Below are 8,939 nucleotides of genomic sequence, written 5' to 3' on the forward strand. Positions count from 1 at the left end.
AACAAACAGAAATCCTAGAAATGCAGGAAGCAATAAACCAACTTAAAAACTCAATGGAGAATACTACCAGCAGAGTAGAACACTTAGAAGATAGAACATCAGACAATGAAGACAAAGTATTTCAACTGGAAAAGAACATAGACAGCTCAGCAAGACTGTTAAGAAACCATGAGCAGAACATCCAAGAAATATGGGATAACATTAAGAGACCAAACTTAAGAGTCATTGGGATACAGGAAGGTACAGAGCTCCAAACCAAAGGAATGAGCAGTCTATTCAATGAAATAATATGAGAAAACTTCCCAGACTTGAAGAATGAGACAGAATCCCAAATCCTAGAAGCCTACAGGACGCCAAATGTGCAAAATCATAAGAGATCCACACCTAGACACATTATAATGAAGATGCCCAACATGCAGAATAAGGAGAGAATTTTAAAAGCTACAAGAGAAAGGAAGCAGATTACATTTAGGGGTAAGCCAATCAGGATAACAGCTGATCTTTCAACACAGACTCTGAAAGCTAGAAGATCCTGGAATAACATATTTCAAACACTGAAAGAAAATGGGTTCCAACCAAGAATTGTGTATCCAGCGAAATTAAGCTTCAGGATGGAAGATGAAATTAAAACCTTCCATGATAAACAAAAGTTTAAAGAATTCGCAGCTAGAAAACCATCTCTTCAAAACATCCTCGCCAAAGCATTACAGGAAGAGGAAATGGAAAATAACAATGAAAACCAACAGTGGGAGGTAGGACAGTAAAGGGGGGGGGAATAATCAAAGAGGAAAACAAACCATGTTTAGTAACAGAAATAAACAAATATGGCTGGAAGAACAACCCATATCTCAATAATAACCCTAAATGTTAATGGCTTAAACTCACCAATTAAGAGACACAGGCTAGTAGAATGGATCACAAAACAAGACCCAACAATATGCTGCCTACAGGAGACGCATTTGATAGGAAAAGACATACATAGGCTGAAGGTGAAAGGTTGGGAAAAATCATATCACTCATATGGACTTCGGAAACAAGCAGGAGTGTCCATACTCATATCAAATAAAATAGATTTCAAGCCAAAGTTAATCAAAAGGGATAAAGAGGGACACTACATACTGCTTAGGGAACCATACACCAACAAGACATAACAATCATAAATATTTATGCCCCAAACAATGGTGCAGCTATGTTCGTCAAACAAACTCTTCTCAAGTTCAAGAGTCTAATAGACCACCATACCATAATCATGGGAGACTTCAACACACCTCTCTCGCCACTGGACAGATCTTCCAAACAAAAGTTGAATAAGGAAACTATAGAACTCAATAACACTATTAACAACCTAGACCTAATTGACATATATAGAGTATACCACCCAACATCAAGCAGTTACACTTTTTTCTCAGCAGCACATGGATCCTTCTCAAAAATAGATCATATATTATGTCACAGGGCAACTCTTAGACAATATAAAGGAGTAGAGATAATACCATGCATCTTATCTGATCATAATGGAATGAAACTGAAAATCAACGATAAAAGAAGGAAGGAAAAAGCATACATCACTTGGAGAATGAACAATAGGTTACTGAATGATCAATGGGTTATAGAAGCAGCGTCTCCACATGAAGTCCCCTCCAGAGGCCTGTGGTAAGGAGCTGGAGTAAAGGCAGAGGTTCAGTGAAACAACCACCATGATATCAAATTTTTAAAGTTTACTTCTAAACCCCAGGGGTAGGATGAAGGGGGGCAAAACATGCCTGGAGGCCACACACAGAGGTCAGGGAGTGCAGGCAGGGAAAAACTACAAAGGACACATAAGTCGATGCCTTTATAGAGTCCAGGGACTTATCCAAACAGATTTTCCATAGGGAGTCTTAACTGGTGAATTTAAAGCAATGAGGCACAAATTCCAGGTCACACAGTGACTAAGAGGTAGTTACTATGGGGAATCTACACAGTCCATGCAGGGTGTGAAGATCATACGGGTTAATTGAGCAGGTCACTTCTAGCTGTCCTATAGGAAAGGAGTCATCAAGGAGAACTCGTAAGGCAGATATCTAGACTGTCCACGTTAAGGAACTGGGGGAGGCACAGAACCAAAAATAGTGTCAAAGATATTTTAAGCTCTGGTTCTGGTTCAAGAGTCCAATTTATATTTAAAATGAATAGGCAACATAGACCTACACAAATTTACTACAAGGTACTAACAGGAAGCAATAGTAATATAAGATCCCTGGTAAACAGTGACAATAACATGTCAGCAATCAGAGTATTTGTTCCTAATATATGAAAGACATTTTGCTACATGAATACACCAAAAAAATACAAAAAAAATCACAATTTGAACATCTGTAGTCAGTCTACAATAGCTAAAATTTGAAATGAGGATGTAAAATATCAAAATAAAAAGTTATCTTCAGGTTGAGACAAATTTTGTGCAGTACTAGTATGTGAGTAGCATAGAATTGTGCTTTAGAGGAGAGTTGAAGCCATTGATGGTATTATTAATGTATATATTGAAATAATAAAAGTTGAGCTACTGTTATATACATTCAAGAAATGGGCCATTAACATTCTGTTTGTTCCATATTTAACTCTATAGGGTCTACTAATTTACAATTAAATTAAAAAATCCACTAGGACTAATGAGCTAATAATTGCAAAGAACTCTGAACAGGGATAAAAGGCATCAAGGGAGGATAAACTTCTATTTGTGAAATTCAAAACATCTGAGACTTTAATTACATTCCCTGCTACAACTGACTTGTAATCAGTCATGGGGACTAGTGCATTAATGCTTCACTATGAGAGTTCCGAACTACATGTTGAAACATTTCACTTATCAAATTTGAACTTACTTGGGAGCAGGAATTTTCTGATTTTTTTCTTAATACAGCAGTTTCCCATGAAATTCAAAAGATTCTAATTAGACTTGTAGTTATAATGAACTCCAGGTTGTCAGAAGTTTCATTTCAGTTTGCAAATTGAGCAGTGGGTATATGTTTGAGGGCTAGTATCTCCAGGAAAGAGGAAAAAGGAAAAAAGAAATGATTTTTTTTAATCTTTAACAGATAATTATGGAACGAGGCTCAGTGTAATGGGGACTCAGATACTTTCTTTTCAATGCTGTCTTTTCAGAGCCCTAAGCTTGCCCAATAAGACACTAAAGGAAGCACCAGAGTTTCTCCAAGTGTGGTATTTGTCAATCAACTGTTCCAGAATATATAGAAAGAATTTATACATATGTATGTGCATATAATCCCTAATTTGAAAAAACAATAAAACCACAGAAAAAAGGAAAGAGTACATTGTACATCCTTACCTCATTCACTTTAATTCTACCAGGTATATTTTGATACATTTTTGTAAAAGTTTGTATCTAATATTTATTTCCATTTATATTTAGCATTTACATTGGGAAAAGTCCATTAATAAGCATATGCTAAAACAGTGAACGTGTATTACATAAATAAAAGAAGACCAAGTACAATATCCTGCAAAATCATACTTATTGAACTATTTGGAAATAAGCTTATCATGGAGCTATTCAAAGTTAAAGAAACTTCATGTTATACATTTCAATCTATGTGTAAGGTTTGTCCTTGGCTTTGAGTTACATTGTTATCTGAAGAGTAATAAAAATTAGTGGCTTTATTTTACTCCTGTGTTAGGGAATTTGGATGTAGGAAGATCAAGGCTGGTATCTTGAACCCATGAAAATCACAAACTGTTTATATTGGTCCCATCTGTCATATTCATCATGTGTTCAAGGATACATGATCTTAAGTCATGTTCTCAGTCCAGTGAGAAGGAATGAAGAGATCATCTATCACCTGCCAATTAAGTTGGCCTACTTAAAAGATGACTTTCTTTTTATTTCAACATATCTCAATGCATGAAATTAGCTACATGGCCATTTCAATTCATAAGTAAAGTTGAACACAAAGCTCTTCTGGCAAAATTCAATGTGAAGCACATTTTTTATGTACCACTAGGAAGGAAAAAAGAATACCTGCTGATGATAGAATGGCATGATTTTTTTTTTATGTAGGTATTTATTTGATGGGAATTGAAAGACTACTTTTAGATTTCTTTTCTACTTATTTATTTTTTAGAGTTCCTTTTATATGTAGTATTTGATCATATATCATGTTGTTTTGTGTCCAGGACATTGTGTATAACACTCTTTATTTTAATAGTAAATTATAACAGTCTTTTGAAAAATGTTGTAAATAGCAGCAAAATTCAAGGTGAGAGATACCAATTACACACATGATTCAGAGGATGCGATGACCATATGAATAGCATTGACTAAATTCACAAAAGATCAGGTGATGACAATTATGTTGTGATGGCTCCATGGCCAACAGTGGGGATAAGACACCACCAACAACAAAACAAGGAACAAAAACAAGTCAGTCCTGAAACTAATCACTGTGGAACCTGAGAACTAATGAGGCTGCTTTTGGATAGTCAGTGTCATCTGAAACAGGCTATTTGTACCTGTGTTGCAGAAACTTTAAACTTAATCCAGATTCTTTTTTTCTTTTTAAAGTGGTAGTACTATTCTCTTTTTAAAAGAGACTATTCCAGAATTAAGTATAATTACTCATAAAAAGCAAAACTCCAGACACAGGATAAAGTGTTTTAGATTTTATAAGCAGTGGAGTGCAGTGGGGAACATAGCAGGTCCTGAGAGAACAAAAGGAAGGATAAATCGGAAGGTGGAGTACAAAGAGATATTTGATCCATGAAATATTGGAGAAATAAAGTTACCAGAAGTCAAGTGCATCCAGGGATACAAGGCATGTGTCCCTGAACATGTTAGAGACACAGACTTGAGCTGTGTGTAAGGTGTATGGAGGCCAAAAAGGTGGTAATGAGCTCAGAATCCTGCTGTGATCTTGCATGCATTTCATCAGTATGATTAAGGTCACAAAATTCATCACTTTAGCAGAATATCTCACATGTAGTGGTGCTCAAAATTATTTATTATTTTGAATTAGGAAACTAATTTTGTATTGGGATGAAAATTAATAAACACATCAGGATGTTCATTATTTTTCAGCAAAGTAGGTTACACTCAGCAATTTTATTTATTTATTTATTTATTTGAGAGTGTTATTCAGGTAGGAACCAAAAGGAAGAAGTCAGACACGTTCATACAAACTAAGAAAACTGACCAAAATATCATATGCTAAAAGAATATTCTAGTTTTAATTCTTCTTATAAGACAAGTATGAGATATACTATCAGAAAAAAAAAAGATTGTGAATTTATACTACATGACATTTAATCACATTTTTATGTACCTGCTCTCTGTGGCTTCTTGAATTGGGTACTGTGGGAAGAAAAGAGAGATTGGTGGAGTGTAAATAGAGGGTTGGATTCAATGACTAAGTTTTCTGTTCTTTATTCCAGATCTAAAATATCAGCATCTCTTTGATTCCAACATTAGTAATTTAAAAATTGGACAGGATGATTCTGATGTGCGGCTAGTTATGTTCAGGATTCTCTAGACTTTGGATCATTTGAAGAGTTCCTTTCAGCCCTCAAATTATAGACTTTAACCCATTCACCATGTACTCGATAACCCCACTGGCTTTTACTGACAGCTGACAGTTGTGCCAGCTCTCATCTCTTCTTAAAATACAGAAGACCATGGGAACCTCATAATCTCTCAGATAGACTCCAGTTTAGGAAACCCTGAAGTCTCAGAGAGTACAGTCCTCAGAGATGTGGAGTCTGAAGAGTTCCCAGAGGTAGAGAACAGCACCAGTGTTCCAGCCTTACAATGTTAACATTTCCATCTAACAACTCCATTTCCCTGCCTCTGTATTTTTTGGTAACAGTGGCATTCTTCTTTAGCTACTATAATCACAATCATCTGTTTGCCATGGGATAAAGTATGGTCTGGATACCATGAACAAAACTGCAAAAGGCCTGCAAGGAAACCTTCTGCCAGAAGAAATATAATGGTGGCTTTGATAACTCAGAGCCACATCAGAACTCAAGAAATGTGTATAAATGTCTTCAAATGGAAGCAAAGTTGGGTATCTCTCTGACAGTCTGGTTTTCTCTCTTTCATTCTTTTTTTTTTTCTTCTTTCCGTACTAGGCATTGAACTCAGAGGCACTTTACCACTGAGCTATATCCCCAGACCTTTTTAATTATTATTTTGAGACAGGGTCTTTCAGAGTTGCCCAGCTTGGCCTTGACCTTGCGGTCTTCCTGCTTCAGCCTCCAAAGTAGCTGGTTTTACAGGTGTGCGCTACCATGCCAGGTCTCTGGTAGTCTTCTGAACCTCCTTATAATAAAACCCTCAACTTGAGAAGCTGTGCAAGAGCAGCAGATATTCATTGATATGGATAAGCACTTATCAAGAATTTCCTGATCAATATGTACATATAATGCATAGATTCTTGAAGCTAAAAGGGCCCATATGGAGTTGTGAGTAAAAATTGGAAGAAAATAAGATATAGCCAATTAAAATTTTTAGATTCTTGGGCAAACATGGCACATTAGGAAAAGGCAAGTTATGAAAAATAATATGAAATCCTTTAGCTGAGATATTGGTAAAAATAAATTTACAAAGAAGTAATAGATAATTGCTTCTCCTTTCAACATCCATCCCTGTAAGGGTATGATATTTCATATTTAAATGATATTTTCCTCTCACTGTTACTTCCTTTGGCCAATAAAATGAGAACAAAAGTTAGGATTAACCTTGCCGCCAAAGTAAGAACCAGCATTCAGTCTACCATAGGTACTTTTATTCTTTGTTGCATGCTTAGACTGGGTTTACAGCTTCTGTCTGTTTCCCAAAATAAAAATTTGAAGCAGAGCTGTAGTCAGCCTAATGGCTTCTATCATGAGCAGGAAATCTTTGTTACTGTAAGTTACTGATTTGAGGGCCATTCTCTTGGTCTACAAAACACCATGTAAGCTGCTTGACACAAAGTGTTTTATATGTTATTCTAGGAGATGGATTTAATACAGAAATTTGTGAGGACCCACTGAAAATTTTAAACTAAGAAGTGAAATAGATGGCTCAGTTAAGTATGAGGGATAAAATGGAAGATAATAAAACTGTAGATTAGGAGGGGACACTTCTACTAGCAAGCTGTAAATAAGTGTGCTTGCTCAATGAATGGTACCCTCCATCATATTAGTGTTAGATATTGTTAATTAATTATTATCTGACATATGTATTAGGTTATATGTGAGTATGTCATGTTATCACGAGGATATATGTAAGTATGTCATTTACTCTCATTGTACCAATTGTTCCACTGCAATTTTTAGTAAGGACCACTTTCTTTTTAGATTGTTGCATTTAGTAATACTAAAGAACATGAGAGGTTAAAAATAATTGTTACCTCTCTTCAAAGCTGTTTGAATTTTTTTAAGGTCACTAGAAGTTCTGTGTCCCCAAATATTCAGGCTAGAAAAATTTCTCTTCTGTTTCCATTATCCCTATGGTTTCGAATGGCTAAGAAAGGCAGTAATTGTCTTATGTATCATGTTACTGGATTAATTTGTTCAGAAATGGAACAACACAAATTGTGCTATAATGTTTTCTCAAAAACTTAAGTCAGTCTCTCTTAAGGTGATTCGCTGAAAATTCAAAGAAACAATAAAGACTTATGGAAAAAATTTCATGAACATATATTACATCATTACATTAATCTGGATAGATGCCGATGGGAGGGAAGTAGCAGATACCCCGATCAAACTTTAGAACAGTTGTCTAGATTGTCTCAAAATTTCTGAATATTTAACAAATTTTTAGATCAAATATTTGGATATCTGGTAGAACTTTTTGGCTTTTCTAGGAAATTTTATTTGGACAAAAATCATTATTTAGGCTCAGTGATAGAGCTCTTGCCTAGCATGTATGAGGCACTGAGTTCGAGTCTCAGCACCATATATAAATGTATAAATAAAATAAAGGTCCATCAACAACTAAGAAATAATTTTAAAAAGACATTATTCAAAAATCAAGAGAAAAACCAAAGTGAAAATGTCTTTCAAACTCAGATCAATTATCTAGTTTCATTAAGTTTACCAAGAGTTAATAATGTCTCCCTCCACCTTAGCTGATGGCATAAGGAAGTGTTTTATCTCAAATCAGATCATTCTAAAAAGAAATTTCTTAAATTGCAAAATAAATTCTCTGAAATCAAGAAGCTCTACTCGTTGGTGCAAAATTCAGAAATGCGTAAGTGTGAATAAACTCATCTAACAACTTACGAAGGCATGCGTAATTTATTCAGAAAAGTTTACTGTGGATTTTTTCCAAACATGACTTCTGAATGATTCTAAGACATAAAATAACTATCATCTCTCTTAGTCTTAGTGCAGACTGATGTGTCAGCTATGAGACAACATTTGAACCTACATCTGGGTAAGATGACAAATCTTGGTTTTCTTAAGATAGAGTTACTTCAATGTAAAAATCCTTAGGTGAAATTATTCAGTCAACAGGACTGAATAATTAAGTAAGAAGTGAAATTATTCAGTCAATAGGACTGACATTTATTCTGTGTCCAACGTTGAATCAAAACTCATAAAGTGATTCCCAAAGAGAAAATGTTACAGGGAAGAGTTAAAGAGATAGTGACTGCTACAGCACATTAGAAAACTAAAGTAAGACCTCCAGAAGCTTGTTGATACGAACAAATATGTTCAGTAGGACAAAAAGATAGAAAAACAGAGGACATCTCTGAAATTAGGATGAGAGATGTTCAGTAGAATAAAAAGGTAGAAAAAGAGAAAACATCTCTAAAATTAGGGTGAGAGAAATGATAGCCATTGTTAAAGAAAGGAGTGGAGATTACTTGGAAGAGGCAAATAGAAAAAGCTATGGTGGCCTGGAAAGTTCACTGGACAGATAATCACTGACTGAACTCATTAAGATAACTGTTTAAGAC

Source organism: Marmota flaviventris, chromosome 13 (assembly GCF_047511675.1).
Source record: "Marmota flaviventris isolate mMarFla1 chromosome 13, mMarFla1.hap1, whole genome shotgun sequence".
Classification (NCBI taxonomy): domain Eukaryota; kingdom Metazoa; phylum Chordata; class Mammalia; order Rodentia; family Sciuridae; genus Marmota; species Marmota flaviventris.